We start from the raw sequence: 22630 nt of genomic DNA on the forward strand, positions 1-22630 counted from the left end.
AGCAAAGCAGAGGCCGGTCCTCACGCTAAAACTGCATCTGTTCATATTCTCATACTGGTCGATATTTTTCATTCACACTCACATCTCAGCGGCTTGTAAAGGGAAAATTAGACTTTTGTTGAGATTCACTCAAGCAAATCTTATTCGTGTTAGAACGCGAGTTTGTCGCATATGTTTTGTGACTGAATTAAAATGTAAAATGGTCGTGACCTGATGGCACTTCGGTACACTCAAAAAAGCCCGACCGCTAAGCCAGCAGACACGAAGAATAGGATTAGAAAAAAGGCACGTGGCAATTAATTTGGCGGAGATTAATTGGTATAAATACCGATATTATTAATATGAAATGAAACATACACATGGATTGGGAGGACTCGGCTTCCTCAATTTTGTGGGCAATTTGGTTTAAATTAATTTTACGCCATTAGCAATTGTTAGATTATTATACCGCTTTCATTTTAGATTTTATTGTAGAATTATAATATAAATATTTGTTATTTCAATACGGTCAAAAATTAAATACACCCTTTGCTGGAACTTCCAAAAATTGTATTTAATTTGAGCTTTTACTCCTTATTTAAAGCAATTTCATAAGGGTGATGTGCTTGTTGGTAGATCTGTAAAGGCTTATGAGATTTATTAAAATTCACAATTATATTTTCTTTTAGATTACGTTGTTCACTAGTTTGACGCAAATAACAAGTCTTTTACCTTTATTTCTGTTTTCAATTCCATTTCATTAAAACACACAACTCTGTTTACAAAAATCATTGCCAGAATGAAGAGTTGAATTATTATGTTCAATTACCTGGGGAAGTAGGGTGGTGATGGCAATGTGGTGGGGAGGGGGAGGAAGTGGAACTCACACGTTAATGTATTCGGTCATTGGGACATGAAGCACCCTACCATTGCACCAACGTTAGGGAGAGAGCCGACAAACAAATAGGGCAGTATGGAAAGGCAATTCTCACATTTCACTTGGAAATAAGTATAAAAAGAATACATGGTAAAGTTGTCCAGGTAAATCAGTTATTGACTACGTAGTAATGGTTCCCAAACACCACTAACACAGGCTCCCTCTCAACAGAAGTTATTGCACTTGCTCCTGTACATTACCTCCCCTTATTTCGCATTTTATGAACTATTTGCTAAGCAAGCAGAGTTGTTCCCATTAAATATTTACACTCTAATGTCTTCTTGTTTCAAATTATTAATTAGGCGCCTTTGGTCATTTTAAGTTGAAATGGAGAGTCTGCGAGGCTTTAAATATGATTTCAAATTATTACAGCCTTCTATAATGCGAAAATTATTCCATGTCTTGCATGTCAGAGATTAACAGCTTTAAGGATCAATAATGTGAAATTCGCGAACTGGAAGCCTGCAAATGACAGCATTATTGATAGCAGGCATGTAAATTACTTCATACTGTAAAATAAATAAGAATGTAAAGCCACAATCATCGGGATTAAAACTGGCAAATTGCTGTATATCTGCCGCAACAACACTGGAAACATGGCAGAAATTGTTAGAATAACGACTAATTGTAACCAGTGAGGATTTCAAGTGACCCTTTCTGCATAGAAATCAATGCAAAAGCGTCACAAGACGGATCCATTTTCTTTGTAATCTTAAAACTTACTTTAACGTCAATTTACAATCAACTTGCTATTTCGGTTGAGGTACACTTAAGCAACAATCAGCTTCAACATAAATTTGTATTTTCATTTTACTTCACTGCCATTAACCATTTTTTCTGTCATTTTAATACCATACAGTAAAACTAAACGCTATTACCTGATGAATATGCCGATACTTACCATATTATTGAACGTAATCAGTATTGTTCCAAAAACATATTGCAATCCATTCAGAATAATATTTGATATCACCTTTCACTTTGATCATGTGCCCTTAACGCCATCTCGTTTCTGTTCAATTTTTGCTTTGAAATTGTCGATAAAACACTGTAGATACTCAGTCAATATCACCTTGCATTTTAAAAAAAATTAATAGAGCTACTGATAATATTAATGTTCAACCAAGACCTAGTTTTCCAAAATTACTTGGTGTTCTTTTTCATAATCGAAAACTATTTTCAATTGAATTCAACTTTTAATTTATTTTGTGATTCCTGTAACTTTTTAATGTTTAAATTGTAAAAATGTTGTGAATTGAGATCGCTCAATTTTTCGAAAGAAACATCAATTTACGGAAAAGGTTGAATGGAGGAAATTTAAATTAAGGAGCGATTTTGCCGATAATTCCAAGTCAGTCATTCGAAAAGAATTCGGCGGGGTGGGGGTTCTCCTGTTTAATCCAACTGGTGCAATTGCAAAAGTATTTTACTCACATTTAAACGAAAGCCACGAAGATGTTCGTCATTTTCAGAAAACTAATTAATTTAATGCAAAACAAAAAATTCAGTTAAACAATGCAAACTTTAAATCTACTGGGGTTTTAAAAAGTGTGGAAGTTAGGAAACAAAATCTCCACGGAAGCTCAGACTGGAGAATATAAAATAATATTGATTAATGAATGTTATACACCCAAATTGGTCTAATGCGCCAAATTTGAGCGAGCAAAACGATTATTCTGTTTCTGCTATGTTTAATATACAGGTCCACGTACACTGAGATTATCCAAAGTCTCATACAACGTATTTTAAACGACTCTCCCCCCTAGCAATGGAGGAATTCAAGGCTGGGCGTGTGCTGATACAGGTACAAAATGTGTTACTGGATAACCACAGGTGAAGTTTGCTTTACTTAGGAAAAAAAAACTAAAAATAAACACTTCACTACCAACTGCCAGACATACTCCTAGAAATCCTTTATTAAATTCCACAAATTAATAAGTTTGATGGTTCTAAAAGTTGAGGAATATATTTCACACAATCCCAAAGGAAACAAAGCGACCAGTGACGGGAAAAGGGGTTGCGTAATTTTGAAAAGAATAATCCGGTTTAAACACCCCAGCATTGGGAACACACAAGCACAGAAAGTCTGTTCACCTTTCCTACTGCTGCTGCAATGACATTCTTGCTCAACAGAGAGCTTTGAGAAAAACGAATACACTGTAAGAACAGCAACTGCTAATTCTTGTAAAAACGTCTAAATATTAAATGTAGATCCCGCTTGGGACGGGGAAGGATTCTTGAATATTAATGTTTCCGATATTAATAATCCCAGTCGTAACTGATGAGCAAATACATTTCGGGAGGGATGGGGGGGGGGGGTGAGGCTGTCAGGACAGTTCGTTCTACCTGATGCACCGTATCATCAAGCCAGGTACCAAAACGAGCACAATAGAACTGACAAAACTCCCATAAAGAGCAATTGAATTATTTAACGCCACGCGAAATCATTACTTTTAAAAGAAACGATCAAAAAGCTGGTGTAAATGAAGTACTAATTCACTACGGGAAAGCAATGGTGGAAGTAACCCACACAGGAAGAAAACTCAACTGGCGAGATATCAAAACGATTTGAAAAAATGCGACTAAAACTTTTGTTCCCTGTAACTCTCCAGAGGTGACAATTTGTGTCTGATTATGATTCCCAGCGCTGAGTTTCAGAATTACAAACAAATCTTGCTGTCTCATAATCGTTCTCAAAACTGACGGGGCTAATTAATTCGGGCCGACGTTGGTACAGGTTGAAAAGCTGTGCTAGTTTTCAAACACAGTTGTAATAAGTCAATAGCACGGGCAAACTCTCAGTTTAAATGACAACACAAACAAAACCGAAACACTCGGTCCTGTCATATCCAACAAAAGGATCATCTACACTTGCAGTTAAGCAATTGTCAATCTTTAAAATGCACAATGCAGACCAAACAGGGAGGGCGGGACCCAAGCATTGTTCAATTAAACAAACGAGGAAGAGTTATTTAACTTGAAACATCAGGCATAATAGATTAATGAATGGCGTGTGTACATATGTGTGGATTTAAAAGCACGGGATGAGCGTGTACAACCATTGGTTAGAAGCCCCCCTGCTCTGCGTACCTTCTCCTACCCCATTCCCCACCCGTTTAAAAAGACGTAGGTCGGCAAGCCCATGAACAATATCCCGTGACAATTAAATGACCTATTAACAGCAGCAACTGATAGGTTAAAGCAGAAGAAGAACATTAACTCTTATCTAATTCAAAGCAGGACCACATGCAGAAAGTTAACAAGAGGTGCTTCTGAGCCTTTGCTTTTGTAACTCAAGCCCTTATAAGTTTACGTTAAATTGGTCCATGCAAGCTGCATTTCACAGAACTACTATATCCATTGCATTCATCCCAATGGTCTTGTTGTAAATATAAACACAACAAATATGGCTGTTACAGTAGCTGGCCTATTAGTTATTATTGCACTACTTATCAAGACCTTTCAATGAAACTATGTGCACGTTTAAAACAGGATAGCGTTTCAAAGAGATGGTTCCACGTCAATCAATTTGTAATTATCAATCTGAGGGCCTTTGCGGGTTTACCGCACAGACGTAGTAAAGAATGTGCAGCGAGAACAAAATCGAAAGCACGATTCCTCAATCAATAAATGGGACTAAGACAGTTCAGCTTTTTCACACTGTTGCGCAAAGCAATTCAATTATATTTGAAATGGTTTAGTCACAACACATGTTCAGTGATTACTGGGTATTCATTTATCTATATGTGCAATGTAATTTATATCATAATAAACCAAATTTCCATAAAGAATTGGCGTCATTATATTAAAGAAAATCTCTTTTCATGTGTTGCTTCGCCACTTGATCGTTGAGTGCCGCGCTCTCAGCCAATGCAGAGCAGCTCCCATTTCATCCGCACTTAATGGGCAGACGTGGAGGAGAACTGCTCCTTGTGTCCTGTAACTGCCCTTGTCAAATTAGGAAACAGAACTTTGCATAATAACATCAACTACTGCTCAACTAACGAGAATAGCAACGTTATTCTTTTGCAATTGAATCTGAAACATGATTTTGAATCGAGAAGTGTATCCAATTAGCATTATATTTTGTATAGGGAAATCAATCAGGAAAAATGATATCTTGTGAATTACCACACCCACTAGTAACTAATTAAATAAGATATTGTGAAATTTGGAAACAGCTAAACATCGAACCTTGACATTGATGAAATTGTTACCTTTAACACTGCAATAGCAAACGGGTATCTCATTCCCATCTTAATCCACAATCTTTATTCTACGACTATGATCATCACTCCTAGGTACTATAAAAGAAAGCAATTAAAGCACACTCTTAAGGGATTAGAGTAAATTGTCTGAGACAAATGTCTGAAAAATAGTAGAACATTCCAGATTGCAAAACATTTTGTTCCTAAATGAGGACAACACGCACATCGCCAATGTTAGTATCAAACCTAATGACCGAAGGTCAGAACGAAAACAAAGCTTCACCGGTCTTGGTAGAGGAACTAATAGGTTTTTCATTAGAACCTACTTCTAAAACAACATTGGTACGCAGTGTGAGCAATTCTGTATACATGCGGAGTTTACAATTCAGACAATTTACTGAATGTATTAATACACCATGTATAATACCAAAGGCAGGAGGCGAAATCTTTGTGTACTCTGTTTCAATTACAAATATGCCCCACTTTAAAAAAAACGAAAGCGCACCTACGTTTATATATAATGGCTCACATATAACTATTGAGCCACTGCAAAATGTACTTTGAAATCATTACATGGATGATCCACTCCACGAAAGCCATTATATCTATCGTGGGTTCACACACACACTTGCCACAACACTATATTTTAATGTCCTTTTGCCAAGAAACAGAACGAAGATATATAACAAAACAGCGCTTTGCGAATTGTGCATGCAATTTAAGGACGTGGTATCAGTATGACTGGAAACTGTCCCTCTGTCAAATTTTATACGCTTAAATCAGTGTTTGGTTTTGGAACAGTTAAGTGCAGATAATATTCTGTCTTGTTCAAATTTACATGAGAAGTCCTTCAGTTGGCTTGGTCATCTCCGTTCAAAAGAAGGTACCTCAATTTTGTACATTTTAAAAGCGTATTATTAAACTGTCACACAATTGAGATTTATCCACTTTAAATAAACTAAATTATTATTGTTTAACGATCAAGAAATATGAACAAGACATCACGGAAACTACACGTTATGTACGGCCATCAAACCATCACAGATATCCTTCATCAAACGCACTGTAATTTGTATGCTAGTGTGCTCTCAAATTCTCTGAAATATATATGAAATATTACAAGCTGCGACCTGTCACGTCACTTCCTGTTTTTAACCATTCAGGAAAGTTTGCAATGGTCTGGTTCTGCAGTTCTTGCAGCTCGGAACAGAGTTAATGAATGATATCCCTTGAAGCATGTCAAGCGGGATCTTAGTTGCTTAATCCTTCACGTACAGTCACCGCCACCAGCCGACCTGTTCTCCCGTCTCTGCAAGACTTCTGCTTATTTCTCTAAAGTCTCAATTATAAATCTCTAATTTCATACTTGATCTCGGACGCATTTACAAATTGTGTTTAGTATTTTTGTTGGCAAGTTGCATTGAAAATTTCCCAACGTCATCCACCCCTCCTCCCACCGTCGTTCCTTTGCAATTCCAACCCATTCCCAGATCACATCAAAACATATTCTCAGTTCAACACTTTCTCCACCCCCCCCCCCCCCCAATCCACCCCGCCCGGATGTTGACATTCATTTACAAGGGTTGAATGCGACGCCCTTTCTCCCTAACGCAAGTGTGATGCTGCAGGTCTTTTACCGCGCCCGTGACACATGCCCTAGCTCTCGCCGGAGTTAGCGGCGGATTTACCACGCCAAACCCAGCGGGGTGCCACATGTAACTGGGACGCAGCCGATAGCTATTAATAATCGTACCCCTTGGACCTTTTTGCAATTCTGACTTGAGCTATACTTACCGAAATCCGTGCTAAAGGCATATTTGCAGCTGTATCGTGGCATGTTGCACCTTTGTAAACATCCACGGATAATCAAATGTCGTATGTGCCCCAAGGAAACATAGATCTGCATAATTTCAATTGGAAGCTCTCCTGCTCAGTTCCAGGGCCTTTTTTTTGGGGGGGGGGGGTCGGGTTTGGTGGGGAGGGGGTGTTCGGGGTTCGGGTGCGGGGTTGCTGCTTAACATACAAAAGTTTATCAGCTTATCCGGGGAGTCGCCCACAGCAGCCGGAGAGCCAGACCGTTCGGTCCCGGGGCCAGGGAATCTCCAGCCTCCTCTGGCCCGTCCTTTGGACTTCAGGAGAAAGACCAAAGGCCCCCTACCCTCTCTCCCCACCCCCCGCCGTCCCATCCTATTTCTCGCCCTCTTGCTTTCGAAACAGTCGCCGGAAATAATAAAAATATTTTTTTAAAAGAATAAAACAAAATAAAGCCGTTCTAGCCTTCATCCTTGTCCGTGGGGTGAAGCAGCTCGTTTCGGTCAGTATATCCTCGCAATGTCAGTTGCATTTGAATAGCTCTGGCTTGTTATGTACCTCGATGGCTATGAAAGGGAATCAGTATGCAAATTGTTTCAGTTACAATCGAAAGGTTCGATCTGAGGTAGCTCGCTAACGGAAGCTGATGTCAGCTCTCCCTGGATTAGTCGAGATATATCTGCCCAGTGAAGTAGGGTTTTAAATTCTTGTTAATTAAAAAAAACAGCTTGCAACACGACTCCCCCCCCCCCCCCCCCCCCCCACAACCCCTCCAATGAAGGCTGAATAGCCCCTCTAAGACAATTATCATTCTGCAGGTGTTATCTGGTGGGTTGCAATGAGTGTTAGTATAATCGGGCAAGTGCTTGCAGTTTAAACAGGACGAAAGGTTTTGGACATCAGCTCCTGGTCAGAGTCCCCGCACTGCAAATCCAAATGCTCACCAATCAATATGTGCAGTAAATGAACACAGTGAAAGAAATGTGTGGAGGCGGCTTGTCGGTTTATCCCACATACCGCTGCCTAACGTCAGTTGTACCTGGTCTAACATTACACTACCTCAAATCTGGGAAAAATATGGCTTTGATTGCCGTAACCTGCAGTCTGTTCCCTCTGCTATAGGCTAAAATTGCCCTTTTTGACCCTTCTCCCTACATGGCCAGAAATCAAATAAAAATCCAAATGCAATATCGGCGAGCGTGTGCGCTGTGTGTCAGGGAGCAGCGCACATAGGCCAGTGTTTGGAAGATCCATGTTTTGAAACAGTAACGGAGATTTGAATTTCCCCACATCTTAATAAGAAAGATTTAAGATCTGGTTTTGGGGGAATGCACAATGTAAAGCCTGGTCACTATAATGTTTATCACCCAAACGGATAGTTCATTGATTCTTAAACATTGCCTTTGAGCAGAACCGCAGGTCATTAATACCCGAACTGCGTTTCACAGCAACTCCCGGAGCTGTGCGGTGTTGTAAATGTGACCATATGACAGGGTTTCCCGTCAAAACAACCCGAGACAATTTTAAACAGAAACTTTTCGATGCAGAAAGCAAAAGCCTGTTGTGGATATTAACTGCTCTTTTGAAATAAAATTGATAGCATATTAATTAATAATTGAACCTTTGAAAATATTTATCAGAAGAAAAACACCTTCCTGCGATTCTAAAATATACAATTGTCAGCATTTCTTTCCTATGTTTTCTTGAAGCTTAAGATTTTGGATTCAATACATTTGGGAATTTAAATTTTGAGCAAATCTCAGTGCTTTTTGGAACCTTCTGCAGTCGCTGGACAACTAACAGTATATCCAATGTCGATGGAACCCCACAGAGTGTTGCTTGCATCCTCCTTTTCCAGGTATAGGGGAGACAACTTAAAACCCTGTGTTGACAACTGACCTTATTCATACAGGACACATATATTTGACACACAACCCAGCACGCGTCTTCCTTTTGCTAAACCAAATTACTTGGATTGTAAGAGCAGATCTTAGTAGCCTTACAATCGATTTTCTATTGATAATAATGCAATCTAATTTATTGGAAACCAAACAGATATGTGAGATGAAGCTGATTTTTCTTGATACCAGTATAGGTGACTTGCCTTTCTTTAGTGATCTGGATGTTGACTTGCCCAGTTGAAGCTTATGGCTAAGCTGACCATCTGTCATTCAATTAACGTTTCAGGGCAGCTGATCTGTAACCAGAAGGGTCAGCGACCCCAGGACAAACCTAAAGCTGCCAGAGAAAGGCGACAAAAGTTCAAATGTTAAACGCTTGGCACTTCTTCGAGGCTGGGCAGGTCAGAATATTTGCCTATGCAAAGCTTGCATTGAGTGCTCGGGGGAGACTGCACCCGGATTCGATTTAAAGCTATTGTACCACTTTGTTCTTTCAGATGACAAACACACTTTTAGCAAACAATAGATTACAGGATTTGGATTTTTTTAAACGCCACGTTTAAAGTTATATCAATTGTACAGTAGATTTGAGCAACATCTTTTTCCCCTCTCTTGAAATTGAGCTAATTCCCCTCAACGGAGATGCTCTAAAGTGATTGGAAAACAGAAAAGCAAAATCGTTGTAAATTAATGAAACTGACTTGAAAGTGCTTCATTGATTTGTCAGTAAGCGGGAAAATTTACTACCACGTCATCATAATCACAACCCCCACCCGGTTCATGATTAAATTCTCAGATACTGCAAATTCTAATCAAGAAAACTTACTTAAATTTGAAACAGAGTATTAACTAGGGAGGATTCTACGATACTTTGCATTATGCATAGGTTGTCATTATAAATTGACGTTTAGAATGTTACCCTGCCAATGCGTATTCTATAAAAGTAACACGCACTCCCAGCACCATAAGCTAAAGGAACACAGGTCCAACGAGTTAGCTGAAGCTTTCACACAAAACACCAAAACAAATTGAGCTTTCGCTATGCTAATTTAGCAGCCATATATATTTAACCAGAGACCTCGTTGGAGCAGGTATGAATGGATTTATTAAAAAAAAACACATGTAATCTATAACCAGAGTTAATCTGCATCTCCGCCCTTTGAGGAATGGTCCCTTCTGTCCAAATTTGTTTTGCAACATGCTCCAAATTTGTGCAATAGAAATACTGCAGGTGGGAAGCGGAATGATATTGCGATATTTTCTGGCAAACAACTCAATTTCGACATCCGATCAATTCGTCACGAATTTTTAACCTTTTAGCCATCATTTGCTTTTTGAATTCAAGGAAGTGAACCTCTTTCTAATAACGCATTATCAAATCCTATCCTCAAGTGTTGAGGCATATAGCTATTAATATTCTAAAATACAGCTGGTCTTCGGAAATTTGTAGGATATTATTCAGTTTAATAGCTTCTGAAGATATTGAAAAATCAGCAGAAATTATTTCAGGTCACGTGGAAGGTCTCAGCTAGTTTCATTGTCATAAAATCCATCCTGATTCAATATTCCTTCACATCCAATTCTCAGGATTGTTAGAATGATAATGCGGATTCCTTTTAAGCACCTTTGCATTTAAATTTGGACAGCTTCACAATCCGCTGGAGGAAAAAATGATGTTGATCGTGAAGCAAAACTGGAGTCAGAACTGACGGCTTCTGATTACTTATTACACGAGAATGAATCTGGATCTTATTGACATCAGTTCAAATGACACAAGTGATTGCAGTTAGATACAATTTTATTGGAATAAACAATTCATAATAACCATGAAGAACAAATCCACATTTGTCCGTTCTCAATTTCCAGTTAAAGTACATATAAATTAACAATATGTAACTTTTGTAAAATAACTGTTGCTTCAGAAAAATAAACTTAGCATGGCATTTAGACTAGGCACAGGTGGTTCATATGTACGCCCCTGTGAGATATTTTATCCTATACGATAGGAAGGAAGCAAAGATTGGAAGGTATTTTTCCCCGTGTAATAATCTCTAATTTTCACCTCTTCTTTTTCTTCTCCTTTTCTAATAAGCACATGGTCCTTTACAGCTTCAAAGACAAGATCATTTCAGAGTTAGTTATTGAGCTAATAAGAACTTTCATCGCTCCGACTGAATAATACTATGTATGTTTAATTCAAAGTCACTTAGTTTGAATTATCTGATAATTCATTTTTAACGTACTGCGTTGGCCCCTTTCCACGTTATTTATGCTGCTTCATTCAAATTACTGAATAATTCACTTTTTAGGGCAACAGAAGCTTAGAATTATCAGGAGCAGACTATATTTCAAATTACAATCATTTGGACTAAAACAGTCCTCCACATGAAGCACAGCAGATACTAAAAACTAACAATACTTTCAGTCCTGCAATGTATTATTTCTGTATTTTGAAAGATATGATCATTCATTCCTGGAAATAACTGTTTCTTTTGTCTGAAATATCTTAGGGAGGACTAAGGTTTTCAAAAAAAATCCATATTTTTCAGGATCTGGGCATTGCTGGAACGACCAGCATTTATTGACCATCTCTGGTAGCCCTTGAACTGAATGAGTTGCTAGGTACTTTCAGAGGACATTACAAGAGTCAACCACATTGGTGGGTCTGGAGTCACACATAGGCAAGTCCAGGAAAGGACAGCAGCTTTCCTCTACTGACGACCATTAGTGAACCAGATGGGTTTGAACAACAATCCAGTAGTTTTTGTTCTTTAGAGGTTGGTTAAATGAAAGGTTATTAACTATTTAAATTCTTCATGCATCACACTTGGATTTGAACATGTCTCTGGACTCTTAGTCCAGGCTGTTGGATTACTACTGTGGTAATTTAACTGCTGCCTCACTACCATTACCCTAAAGGAATGAGATAACACTCTGTTTACATTAATATAAGACTGAGAGATATAAGTCATAATGCTGGCTTTATATCACAATTTACTCAGGCCACATACATGTATGTGATTCTGCACAGCAGTTTCCATTTGATTAGCACTAATTTAATGTTAGCGTAAGTAGCAAAATTAACTTTCTAATAAAAAGCCAAAGATGAAAAGAATATTTCAGTTGTTTGCTAGGGGTTGTTTTTAAAGGTTCCTTCAATTGCTTCTAATCATGAGTATGTATCATATCGTTATGAATATTTTTACAGAAAAAAATTAGAACCATATCTACACAAGGTAGTTTTCATTAAGAAACATAAAATGCTCTTAGCTTTAATGGTGTTCTACTTAAATTATCATTATAGGGAATTTTTCAGTTGCTAATTAAGGGTGAAGACATTGAAGGTGGGGTGATTTTGATATTATTCTGCAGTTATAGCTAATCATATCCTTCACGGGGTTAAAGGCCGGGTAAGTGATACCAACGGTACACAACAATTACATCAAGATTATATTATAGTTCAAGGAACAAAATAGGATAATTGTTATTTTGAATGAAAGATTCTACTCCCACCTCCCCTCATGTGCCTCCCCTCACCTAAATGTAGGTGTGAATGATGCTTTTCCAATGGCCTTAATGCAATTCAAGCTATTTGTACTTCTCTTCCTGGGATGCCACATTGAAAATCTCACAACGCAGGTTGGGAAGGAAACACTTGGGTGGCTTTAGTACAGACCAAAGTTGTTTATGTAACCAATTGGGGAATCATGTATAATACGCCACAAAATATCAAAGTGATTTTATTCAAAGTAAATGGACTGAACCAACAGTTTTCTTAAAAACCTAAAAATTATTGATGATCCCATTCCTTTTAATACTGTATTTCCTATTTCAAACAACCATTTTCAAACTGAAATGTAAAATAGCTTAAACAAAATTAATATCTTAAAACAGTTTACCATTGTTTTGCTACAGTTTACCATTGTTTCATCAGCAAGGAACAATATAAAATTGTACAAATACTGAAACTTAATTTTCATGGATATGCCATCATAACTATTAACTTCCTCCACAGCATTGTAGGTGTCCAGCTGTAATTCAAGTAATGTACTAGTAAATATATCAGCTATGAAGTATTCTGTTAAACTGAATATGATTTTGCAGAAAGGAATGCACAGATGCATACGCGCATACACACACAATATTACATGTGACACGATCTCAGTTTATCTAGTATCACATAATAAAACATAGTATATAGATGTGCTGGATGGATATCAATGCTAAAGATCCATCAGACAGCAGTTTTCTGATGGCAGTAATTCACAATACGTGCTGCAGTCTCAGACCTGGTGTTGGACTTCTGTTATGCTGTGAAACGAAATCCCAATTCTTTATAAAACTAATCTAGTAAAGTAAGGCCAAAAATGAATGCCTAGATCTACTAGAAGTGCATAAGCGTGTTCCTTCTCAGGTTTCTGTTTAATGTGTGTGCACCGACATTCAAAGCTTTCAAAGATGATTTATCAAGTTTGTTTCAGAGTGCATGTTATTAATAATGTGTGCCCATTCATGTTGGCCTATGGATTTCACTGGAAAAAATAGCAAGTACAACATATACAATTACATTTGCTTCCTCGGGCTTGACAGCAATAACTTATCTCCTCTGTTGTTACTGCGTTTGCGCGAACTTGTCTTCATATGTTATAAACCATTTCATTGCACTTAATATCTGGACATATTCTGTTACAGACTGCAGCCATTCTGGTTGTCATTGTGGTACTAACTATGATAAACCGGAGCTTTTGATGTCATGGAAACTGATTTATTTCTCAATTAATGGTTTAAAATGAAGACTGAAGGTGCACCAAATTTAAATCTGCAGGTAGATCTGAAAACATTCACTATCTTTAGAAAAAACAGCTAATTCTTAGTTTTATAATCTACAAACCTAAGCTTGTCTTTGAGCGCAAAGTACTCCATTTTTGCATTTTGTACTGCACAGCTTTGTGGATTTTTAAAATATTAGGTCCTTTATTTATTTTGTGTCATATATGAAAATAATTTGAGAACGCATAAAGTGCAAGAATGTAATAACTTAATTACAAAAAGAGGCTCAATTATGACAGTGGAATCAGGTCACTTTTTAAAAAAACAAGATTAAGGTTGAAATCTCTGAAATACTTTTTTAAAATAGTGAATGCTCATGGCATTGCTGTCTGGGGCAGCTTGAAGGAATGCTTGAGTCTAGCTAAAAAACCGAACTTGTTTCTACAGATCTGAAGTTGCAGTAACCTGGGTTAATGAAAGTATCAATTGCTGTTAATTCAGCTCTCTTACACTGTCAAAATCAGTAAATCTTTCAATTTAGTATCACTAATAATAAGACAGAAACTGGTCAAACGTTTGTTGGTGAAGTCATTTCTGAATGAAACCTTGCTTCATCAAGTTCCCTCAATAAGCTGACTTAATGCACAACATGACATTTCAGAAGTAATTAACAGGGTATATTCTTACACTGCATTTTAAAATCAGTACCTGATTTAATTTAGTCAGGGCATTTTGATTTGTCACCACCCATTACATTCATTGTCTGCTGGTCAACTGAGCATAACAACTCTGAATATTCAAATTTAAATGAGCTACCAGTGAAACAGTTCTTCCATATATTGGCCTATCATAAAGGCCATTAGTGAATTGGAGATATGTTTCAATTGGATAAACTTCAATACTTATAAGATTTGTAAAAGGCTATAATAAACATCAATGCATTTTTTGCAAGATGTCATGAATAGGATGTACAGACAAAAACGTTAAAAAAATTTCAGAGACAATAATGGCAAAGATGTGAACAGGCTGTGACTTTGAAGAGACAGGATTCCCTATCATTGTTTCTTCGAATTATGCTGCTGAAATTATTACTATTTTATTAATTTCTCCTTATGACCTCTTCCCCTTTTTTAATCTTTCTCCTAGCTTTATACATTTATGGTCTAAAAAGGAAATCATGCATAAATGCCCAATGTTGCATAATTGTTTTGCATTGGCAAGCTTGTAGGACTTTTGAGTTTATCACGATTTACAAAACTTGTCCATCCCTTTAATGACCAGAAAGCTCATTACAGATATTAAAGTCTAATTCTTTAACTCTGCTTTCAGGCAGAATGGCCAGAAGACAATATCCTTAAGAATGCAAAATTGTTTTAAATCTTAAAGTCAAGGGTTGAACAATTTCATTAAGTTTGACCAAATAGCAGCTTGCAGAAGATGGGTTAGATTAACCCTAGTTTACTAAGTCTGTTGATAAAATATTTGCTTTTAGAGCTGGGATATTACTGTTCACTGATAGGTACATAAGGGTCAGGAGCTGATTGTTCAGTCTCTCAGCCCTGCTTCCCAATTTAATAAATCAAATTTCATCTACACCTTAACACTATTTACTACTTCTCGGTATCTCTTGTCAGCCTTATCCAACAAAATCCATCTCAGTCTTGTCCAGGCATCCATGGCTTTTTGAGGGAAGGGTCCCACATTTTCTCTGCATCAAAGTAGTGCAGATTTAGTCTCTGAATAATCTAGCACTGACATCATTGTACTTGTTACTTCCGATTTCTTCCACCCAAGGAAATAATTTCTCTCTATTAGTATGATCAATTTCTGTTAATCTTTTAAAGAAATTTGGTAGAGCCAGGGAGGTACAAGCCAAGTTTATGCAGCGTCCACTTTTAAACTTACCCCTTGTAGCTCAAATATACAGTCACTATTTACAGTTGGCCTTTTGACTGATATCAATTGTACAATTTCTGAGAATGGGATGTCATTGGATGGGTGATGCTTTATGAATCTCATTGGGTGGGAAGGAAACAATATACTTAATTGGTGCCAAATATTCAGTACAATTTCATCTACTTCTTCAAACAGCATATTTCCTCCTTCGCAGATAAAAGTTAATAAATCTTTGTGGACCTGCATTATAACAATGGCAATTATTGAATATGTGCACTTGCAGGGATCTCCAGCTTAAATAAATCCATGATTGTGGAGCTGCAAGTACATGAGGCATTTTGTACCAGTTATCTACTCCTCTGTCACTTTAGTCTATGTGTAGCTGGGCTTCAACCTCTTCCAGTTTTAATAAAGAACAATTACTCTAATGCAATGGTTACTGACACATAACACACTTCACTTCCCAAGATGCCACGTTAAGGCCTATGAGCTGCAGTTTCCTGGTAACAGAAAAAAAATTCCTCCAGGTATTCTGAACCAATATGTTATTGATCAGTAGAATGATGAATGGTGAGTAATAGAATTGCTTATCTAGTTTTAGGCAGGAAAAGCAAGGAAAAAAATCTTGCATCTGCATATTTCTATGGTCTCACAGGCTGCAAGTGAATCTACAAACCATGGCCTGCATTAACACTGATTGTAGACAAATAGGTTTGCTGATTTGTGCATCACCTTTATTTAAATAATTGTCTTATGTTTATAAAATTAAAAATAATGAAGCTAGATTCATTTTTTCAAGGTACCAATTATGATATTAGAATTATAGATGACAGGTGTAAATCTTTCTTTTTCAAAGAAAAGCTCTAAACCTCTTGCATTAATACAATGTATTTAATGTAATAAATCACCTTAAGGTGGATCACAGGCCGAATCTGAAACCAAGTCGCATAAGCAGATTTTCAGACGTGTGGGCAAATGTCAGTTCAAAGAGCTTTAAGGTGCTTCTTAGAGGAAGTGTAGGAGGTGAGAAGACTTAGTGATGGAAATGCAGAGCTTATGACACAGGCCAGAGTTTTCCAACCTGTTTGTTGGCTGGAAGGAATGTGGGAGATGCATCAAAAATCATTGGTGGTCTATGAGGCTCTGATAATATTCAGATAATTTAGCTAGAATGGTCAAGAAAAAAAATAAAAACATACTCAGCAAGCCACCTGTCCTGGCTGCAGGGAAATTCACACTCCTTTAATTCCTTAGAAGTAGTGGCCCCGGTGTTATTCGCATTTATGGGGACGAGTGGGCCCATGTTTTACTGAGTACAAACAAGTAAGGCTTTCATTCACCGCCTCAGACATCTGGAGGTATGGTCACCAATAGTGGTGCATGAAAATCAAAGGTGCACAAGGGATCAGAGCTCCCATTGGTCGTAGGGAGCTCTATAGATGAGGCCAACATACAAAATTCAAATTTGAGGCATTGCTGAGAAGTATTCTAATCTGTGATGGTATTTAATCTTTCTGACATAAACATTTGGTAGCGGAGGCATCACTAATAACTGACAACAAATTAAAATGCCAGAACCACTGTGACGTAGGTCTATTGCTGTTTGACACATGTTGATATAAACACTGTTCTGGCTGCAGGTAACTCATCAGTGACAGTTTGTCAAGGAGACGCATCGTCTTTACATATCTGTCTCTTCAAGGTTGTCAGCAACAGGAAACCTTTAAGTGACTACAATGACGGCAAATAATCTCCAGCCTACAGACATTTAACTACACGATCACTCCATTTACAGAGTACAATTTCCATCTTTTGTCATTTGACAAATTAAGCTTAAATATACAATTAATGCCTGTTAAAACCAGAGATTAACATAGCAGTTAGCTGAATGGAAAATATTTTGAAACAAAACTGTGAGGAATTTTCAATAAATATAAATATTGTAGGCTGAGCCTTTAGTAATAAATGGCAAGAAGTATTTTTAATTTATAAATCATAATGACACCTTAAAAAAATCAATGACATGCTTTAAGAGAATTGTTCACTATAGGGGGTGCTAAAATTTAAGATCATCTACAAAAATTACAGAACTGAAATTAAATCAAAGCAAACCTTCACAGGGTCTTGTGCATTGTGAACAGGTACACAGTAATTTGAAGTATTTGTAGTAGCTGAGGCTTGTCATTTGAGATGTGATAAGAAATAATTTGTAATAAGAGAGCTACCTTCCTTAATTGTCTTCTGCTGAAGTGGAGAGTCCCAGTAATGATTTATTGCCCCGCTGCCTGTCTGCTGATAACTGGTCACCAAATGGCTCTTCATTACTCAAAGCTCCTTCATTCTCTATAACCAAAATCTTTTCCCATTAGTCCAGTTTTGTTTGGAGGAAATGAATGTAAGGCCTTCTAGTGTAAGCCCATAAACTATTTTAGTATATAAAAAAAATCATAAATAATGGGGGGAAATCTTGTTTGCTACGCCTGCTGGATCAACTGCCTCTTGGCCTTTTGATAGCATCTTTGAAATGGAAATGCCCAGCTGCCTGACCTTCTGTTCAATGACCCTTTTGTACAAAGTCAAATCACCGTGGCTTTGCAGAAGCCCAATCACAGCAATTCACCTGATGGATACCCTATGCCTTTAATACCATTTACAAAAAATATATAGAATATTCCACATCAACTGATTTCATGACAGCTCATATCAAAATAGCTGAAATTTTACAGGTTAAAAAGTGTATTTTAAAATCATGTGGAATATTATTTTAAATGGTTTCTTTTGCTATTAAGTGCAATTTTATGATTCATAACCAGTTAAGTGCTAGAGAATTACATGTAACTTATAACAAGTAAACCCATTGTATTGCTGTCTGTTGCTGAGATAGCAATAAACAGAGAAAAGTTGCAGCAGAATTGCTGCAAACATTTTGTGATCGTGACTCAAAGGACATTTATATAAGCTCAGTTTTTCTGTATGAATTAATAAATCCTGTGTAAAACCCATTGACTACCATCAGAAAGGTTACACCGATAATTAGCCTTCCATGAAGTAAGGTGATGAGTTACTCAATTGTTTGAATATTTCAGTTTATTTTCACTCAGAAGGTAGGGCAGGGCTTGACTTGTTTAATTTGTGTAAATTGCAGTTTATTGGAATGCTGAATTGAGAGTGAGAAGAGAGGAGGTTGTTGGCTGGCAAGTATGTCAAATTTCTCAGTGAGTGCATGAAACAATAGGGTTCACAACAATGTGGCAAGCTGCCCAGTTTCTCAGCACACAAAAACTGGTTCATAATTACACTATAATTCAATCAGAAGTCTTTTCCTGCAGATAAGTCCCTAATGAAATTAGGATACTATGCAAAGTTAACACTGAATACAGACATTCAAAAATTGGTAGTTCACATCAGGACTACTTTCTATATAATCCCTCACAGTGTTGTACTCAGTTAATATCCAATTTGTAAAATTGGACTCTGCAAAGACACAAGGTTATGGCTGGCATGTTATAACAGAGTCATTACATTTCCCATTCGGACACTTCATCACTCCAGCTGCCCTGTTTTATATCTAATTTACTTACATTTATCTGCTGCACACATTAGGTGATTGGCTTCAGACAGGATGTGGAAATACACCTTAAATACTTGGAATGGAGGGACAGGTTTATTGAATCTTTCACCTATTGCAGGAGCACACTGAGTAACTCCACAAATCACAAATTCTTGTGGAGTTAGGTAATGAGGAAACATTCCCAGACCAACTTCAATCTGTACATAATTTCTGTATTTTTTTAAACAAAGTTGAACTGGAATAATTTCCCACTTCCTCAGTTTGAGGAAAAGTTATGTTCTATTTATTGCCTGTTAGGTGTAAACAACGCAACTGTAAAGGTAGTGATAGTTTTATTTTGTTTTAGAAGTTATAGTGTAATCTTTTGTCTCTAGCATTACACCATAACTTCTAAAATAAAATAAAACAACAATTAAACAGGAATGACTGATAAAACACAATTCTGCCTCATGATTTCAAGATGTCCATTGTGAAGGAACACTAGTATGAGAAACATTTTACTGAGTATGAGAAATAAAATACTGCAGGAGCTGGACAACTGAAATTAAAAAAAGGAAAATGCTGGGAATATTCAGCAGATCGGGTCGTGCCTGGAAAGAAGAACAGAGTTAACGTTTCAGGGTGATGACCTTTTGTCAGGATTGTGTCCTTACAGGTTGTAAACGAGAACAGTGGAGGGAGAAATGTAAGGTGAGGTCTGAGTATGGCTGGGAAAAGGGTGTGGTTAAATGATACAAATTAGGAAATTTAGGTAAGTATGTGGAAAGGAGGGACTTGGAGGGAAATGCCAAATGTGGGAAAATGGGACTAACTTGGTGGGCACCATGGTTGGCATGGAGGAGTTGGGCTGAAGGGCCTGTTTCCGTGCTGTATTACTCCATGACTCTATGAACAGGAGGAGGACATTCAGTCACTTGGGCTACCTCACCATTCAATAAGGTCACAGCTGATCTCATTGTGGCCTCTGCTCTGCATTCCCACCTACCCTGGTAACCTTCCACCCCCTTGCTTATCAAGAACCTAATTCTGACTTAAAAATACTGAAAGACTCTGTTTCCACTGCTCTTTGAGGAAGATAGTTCCAAAGACCCATAAGCCTCTGGGAGTGAAAAAAAAAGTCACTTAATCCATGTCTTAAATGTATTTTCAGCAGCAACCCCTAGCTCTACATTGTCTCACAAAAGGAAAAACACTCCACACCCTATCAAGATACCCCAGGATTTTATATGTTTCAATTAAATTTTTTTTTTATTTGCAGCATGGTAACAGGCCCTTCCGGCCCAACGAGTCCGCACCGCCCATTTTTTAAACCCCCAAATTAACCTACCTGTATGTCTTTAGAATGTGGGAGGAAACCGGAGCACCCGGAGGAAACCCACGCAGGCACAGGAGAATGCACAAACTCCTTACAGACAGCGAAGGGAATCGAACCCCGATCGCTGGCGCTGTAATAGCGTCGCGCTAACCACTACGCTACCGTCATCTTTCACTTACTAAATTCCAGCAGATACAAGCCTAGGCTGTCTAAGGTTTCCTTGTAAGAACCATCCATTCCAGTTATCAACCTAGTGAGCAAAGGGATATCCCAGCCAGTCCTTCTGAGGATTTCCAGCTTTTGATGTTTTTATTTTTTCTTAGTACATTGCTTATTCCCATTGGACCAAGCTTAGATATGCCTGATTCTGTCTGATCTCAGAAACTAAGTAACGTGGTTGGTACTCAGATGGATGAAGGATTCAGAGTATCAGATGCGGCTAGCTTACCTGGAAAGTAGATGGGTGCTTGAACTGAGAATCACCTATGTTGCAAATTCTATTGTTAATTCTAAAGAACCCCAGCAGCCACACCTGGCCTTAGGATGGACTTCTGGTACTGTTTATATTTTTACGACAGCTATCTTATACATAGGTTTACATTAGGAGGAGGAACTAAAGAGGTTGCTCAGTGTTAATCTGTGGTTAACCTGAGCCCAGATTGGATCCATTCATTCTCTCTGCTGTTGCTGAGAAAGCTCTTCATCCCAACATAAGTAACTTCAGTATAAAGGCAACATTAAAGTTTCAGACAAGATTCATAATATGGATTATTTTCTGTCCTTGTGAAAGCAGGACAAGTAGTGAAAGAGCAATGAGATAGTTTCCAGCATCACTGCATGTAGAAAGTTGTAGACTAAGCATGGAAGAAAAAACTATAACCACAACTAAAAAATAGCATTATATCAACTGTCAGGAAAAGAACAATAACAACCTCCATGTATATTGTTCATTTGATGCAGGGTAAACATCCCAAGTCTATTCGTAGAAATGTATTCAGTTAAAAATAGAGGGCAAGTAACAGTGGAATGTATTAGCAGGGATGTTCAAAAAGATAGGTCTAAGGAGAGAGAGGAAGAGATTTAGCAAGTGAATTCCAAACCATCAAATTTAAAGAGTTGAGGCATCAACATCAATTCTAAAGGAGTTACAAAAATAAAGAGATCTGGGGGAAGATGTGGATAGTTTGCTGAAAATAGTGGGGCATATTGAGGAAACACATTGAATCCTGGGCTTTGTAGAAAGAAGAATGAAATTTAACAGCAAGGAAATCATGATGAACCATTGTAATTGGATAATTGTGTCAAATTATGACCACCACGCTTTAGAAAAGATATAAATACTTTGGAGGAGGTGCAGAAGAGATTTACCAAAGCAATTTCAGGAATGAGAAACTTTATTTATGGGGTAGACTGGAGAAGCTGAGATTGCTTTACTTGGAAAAAAGGAGGTTGCACAGGGCTCTGATAGAGGTATGTAAAACACAAAGAAAGGTATAGGTACAATTGGTAGACCGACAACTGTATCTATACCATTTCATTTGGTAAAGAAGTCATAAACAAGTGGACATCGAAAGAAGGTGATTGGCATGAGAAGGAATTTCTTTCAATGCAGTGAATGGTTAGGGTCTGGAATGCACTGCCAGGAGCAGCAGTGGAAGTAGATTCAATTGTAGTGTTCAAAGCAAGCTGGATATGTATCCAGGAGAAGAATCTGCAGGGCTACTGGGAACGGGCAGGGGAGTGGGACTATTTGGATTCCTCTTATATTGAGCCGGTACAGACTTGATAGGCTGAATGGCCTCCTTCTGTGCCGTAGCCATTCTGTGATTCTGTAATCAATGAAGGGCCAAAAAGAGGAAGGATGTGCAAGAGGCCAGATGTGAAAAGGTGTTGATTTTGAGGATGAGATGGTGTTAGCTAAGAGTGGAGGAAGTTATAGAGATAAGAAGGCCGGAAAATCTGTGAGATTCAAATCCGAGGATGAGATTTTTAAATCAGAGGTCTTGGGGGACTGGGAACCAATGTATGTTATTGAACATCTAGATAATGGGTTAGCAGAATTAGTGTGACATAGGATACAAACTCTAGTTTACGAGAGTTGGCCAGGAGATCACTTTTTTCTGAAAGTACAGAAAATAAAGTTAAGAGTTTCAGTATAAGATGGAGTGTGAAACGTGTGGGAAAAGATTGAAGCCGGTTATCTCTATGATGGTGAGGAATGGAATTAAGAAGATTATTTTG

Source organism: Pristis pectinata, chromosome 28 (assembly GCF_009764475.1).
Source record: "Pristis pectinata isolate sPriPec2 chromosome 28, sPriPec2.1.pri, whole genome shotgun sequence".
Classification (NCBI taxonomy): domain Eukaryota; kingdom Metazoa; phylum Chordata; class Chondrichthyes; order Rhinopristiformes; family Pristidae; genus Pristis; species Pristis pectinata.